This window comes from Cupressus sempervirens, chromosome 11 (assembly GCF_028749045.1).
Source record: "Cupressus sempervirens isolate cs-2001-9-10 chromosome 11, ASM2874904v1, whole genome shotgun sequence".
Classification (NCBI taxonomy): Eukaryota; Viridiplantae; Streptophyta; class Pinopsida; order Cupressales; family Cupressaceae; genus Cupressus; species Cupressus sempervirens.
Window position 1 is genome coordinate 624,310,915 of NC_143128.1, and position 4,291 is coordinate 624,315,205.

Sequence of the window (4,291 nt, forward strand, 5' to 3'; positions counted from 1 at the left end):
ATATATATATATATATATATATATATATATATATATATATATATATATATATATATATATATATATATATATATATATATATATATATATATATATATATATAACACTTTCTATCTAGATACATTCTTCCTAGAAAACTATAACAACAATCTATTCATAATGGAGTAAAAAAGCTTAGAGTACATGGACTCAAATTACATGTACATACATTATTTTGTACAATATTTGAAACACTAAATTTCCTCTAACTATAGCCTATCTAGTACACTATGTTTAATAAAAATTCTCAAAGAAATTTCATAGCTTTCAGAGTTAGAGACATCAAAAAAATATTATAGGAAGTTTTTAAATATTTTACTTATAATAAATCTAGAGTGATTAGGCTTATGTATTTTTACACTATTTGACATGTTACTATGAATTAGGGCAAGGATATGTGTTTGACTTGAGTTAATCCATGATGAGGCACACTATATCCATCTTCAAACCATCTAAAATAATTTCATCTAATTTGGGTCTTGACATAGCCATGTTTGGTTTAGGTAAACATGATCATTCCATTAAGCTTAAACAAACACTATTTGTCTGCAAATATTTTGTTCATGTAATCTTTCTTGATTGAATATGATAAAAAGGTGGTTTCATTGTTGTACAAGGTTTTTCATGGTTCTAGAACTCAAAATTATATCTTGTGAAAACTCAGTTACAAAATTTACAATGGTTGTGAAGTTTTTGTGTGGGCCAACTATAAGAACACTATCATCCCTCACAATTGGACTCAAAGGTGTGCTTTATTGTATAGCCATAATATAGGATATACTTCTCAATGGTATCATCCCCTTTGTCTTTGTAAAAGAGTATAGTGTGCATTTAGATATACTAAACATAGGGTATGCTTCTAGTTCTACTTGGTTCACATTGCTAAGTGTTAGTTTATGTAATTAAAACTATTGGTGATGCATGCATTTCAATTTTAAGGTCATATTTGGCATTTCAAATCACATCATTACCAATAAGGAGTTCGATACTAGGACTGACAAGGGAAGATTCTCATCTTGTGGTTTTATCCTCACATTACCCAAGTTTAGCCACTTAGGGCACAAACCCCCAAGGAGGATTAATCGATGTAGATTCAAGCCACCTCCTCATGTTGACAAAGATGCTTAGTTATGCATTACACTGAAAGCATCTTCTCTCATTCCCTTTATGAGCCTAAATTAGAATTCAAGACAAGGGTGAGGCACATTTTATCTTTATTAGTGTTATCCATAATTTATTCATTAATTTTTCAATTGATTAATCACTTTCTATAGGTTGTTGCACCAACCCCATGGAAACACTCTCTCTGTTAGTGTCCATAGATTTTCATCTTAGGTGTTAAAATACATATGAAATCCATGACCAAATTTACACACATGTGTACAAGTGACCTCAAGCAACTTTGAAAATAAATAGACACTTAGGTTATTTCAAAGATCATGTACTAATAAATTTTTATTATTATACAAATTGACATACAATATTATGAAAAGAAAAATAAACTTCCCTCTATGATCATATAAATCATATTTTAACATTATGAAATTACGATAATGACTTTCACATAATTGCTACAATATGAAAACTTGCTAACTAGATCACATTATACAACCATTAGAAAATTTTACCCATCATTTAAACAAGATTAATAAATTTGAAAATAATTAATAAATAATCCATTTCAATAATGGTTGTCTAAGCCCTTCTAGACATTCTAAATCATTGATCATCATAATCAACACTCACACTTCATATAGGAAATGCCTTCGGCATAACTATGTATACATCAAACAGATACCAACATTCAAATAATAATGTCACCAAAATATGTTCAAATTATGAATGTGATCCAAATATGTTTAAATTAGGTATGTGATCAATAATTCAATGTTACATATGTAGCATAAGATAGAAGATAGAAAAATAATATCCATGAATTGATGAGAAAGAACAATATCCATGATCTGAATGGTGGTGTGAAAACACACTGTTAAATATGAAAACAATGAGAAATCCATGATGTATGCCTTTATGCCCCACATTCAACGAGCAACCCTCTCATGCTACTCAATCTTCCCATTACTGTCTATATTGTTAGATGGTCAATCCTACATATATGAACTAAACATGCTTTAAAAATTAAAACCCAATTATTTTTTAATGGAATACACCAAGGAGTGGCATCAGAAATATTGACCATTTACAAAAATGCACAGTAAACAATCATCAGATAGCTCATTTTTATCAGCATGTGTGGTCTTGAATTATTAGCAAATTAGGAGCAATAAAAAAATACAAAAGAAAGACACTTTTTCAATACCGTTGACAATCTTGTTAGGAAGCACATACATAGGAAACCAAATTGTGGAAAAAACACAAGAAATTTAAAAAATATCCAAGAAAATTAGGAATATACATATAACATGGGATAGAATCATGAACTTTATAATCATCTACTAGAAATCCTCAATAATTTTGATAATCTTGTCAGCGAGAACATACATAGGAAATCAAATAGGGACTAGGAAAAACAAGAAATAAAAACATATGAAAGAAAATTAGGAGTATAGATATAACATAGGAAGAATCATAAACTATACAATCATCTACCAAATCACATTTCTATCAACATATGCTCTCGAGTTCTGCAATTGAGCATTCATCATTTTCCACTCCTCATGTATTCCATGTATGTATGGTTCAAATATATCTCTAATGAATAATGCAATGAACAACTATACCAAATGTTTACGAGAAAATAAGCTACATGTAGATTAGGTATGTGTACATCAAGTATGCTTAGAAAAATAGTAAAAATATGCTCAATGATGAGTTCCAATATAGTGTTGTGAGAGATCAATGCAATACCATTAAACAAAGCCAACTAACCATCTGGAATTACTTTACATGCAAATCATGGGAATGCCAATGAAATGAACAACTAAACTGCGTATTGACCAATGCCAATCATGCCAATGAAATGGATGACTAAACTATGCATAGATCAAGTATGTATACATATGTAAATACATGTGTATACATACATACATATATACATACATACATACATACATACATATGCACATACATATATACATACATACACACATACATACATACATACATACTATTTGTTTCAAATCTATTTAGCAAAATAGTCAATATGTGATCACTAATAAATTCCAGTATAGTGTTGTGAGAGATCAATACCAGTGAAATGAACAGCTAAACTTTGTAATATTTTCTTGCCAGTAATAAGTTCTAGTATAGTGCTATGATAGATGAATGCAATACCATTAAATAGAGCAAAGTCATAAACTATGTATGGATCAACTATGTATAGATCAATGGAAAACATGGCTTTTATCTATACATAATCAATATATGCTCAATATGTGCTCAATAATGAATTCTAGTATGTGCTCATGTGATTACCTATATATATCATAGTGCCAATCATAATATCCATATCATGGTTCTATTTCTATCTACTATTTGCTTAGCAAAATAGTCAATATATGCTGTAACTATTTCTTTTGAATCTGTTTAGCAAAATAGTCAATATATGATGTAACAGTTTGTTTAGAATCTATTTAGCAAAATAGTCAATATGTGCTCACTAATGAGTTCCAGTATAGTTTTTTGAAAGATCAATGCATTACCATTAATCAAAGTGAATCATGCCAATGAAATGAACAACTAAACTATGGATATATCAAGTATGTATTGATCCATGCAAAATCATTCAACATACTTATGAGGTCGTAAACTATGTAGAGATCAATGCAATACCATTAAACACAACCAACTAATAAACTATGTATGGATGTTCATACTATATTTATGTAGTATTCATGGAAGATCAATGGCAATCATGTCTTTTATCTATACATAGTTTATCATGGTTCAAATCTATTTAGCAAAACAATATAATATAGAGATCAATGCAATACTATTAAACGCAGCCAACTAATGAACTATGTATGGATGTCCATCCTATATTTATGTAGTATACATGGAAGATCAATGGAAATCATGCCTTTTATCTATACATAGTTGACCTATACATAGTTTATCAAGGTTCAAATCTGTTTAGCAAAATAATCCAATATAGAGATCAATGTAATACCATTAAACGTAGCCAACTCATAAACTATGTATGGATGTCCATCCTATATTTGTGTAGTATACATGGAAGATCAATGAAAATCATGGCTTTTATCTATACATAGTTGACCTATACATAGTTTAT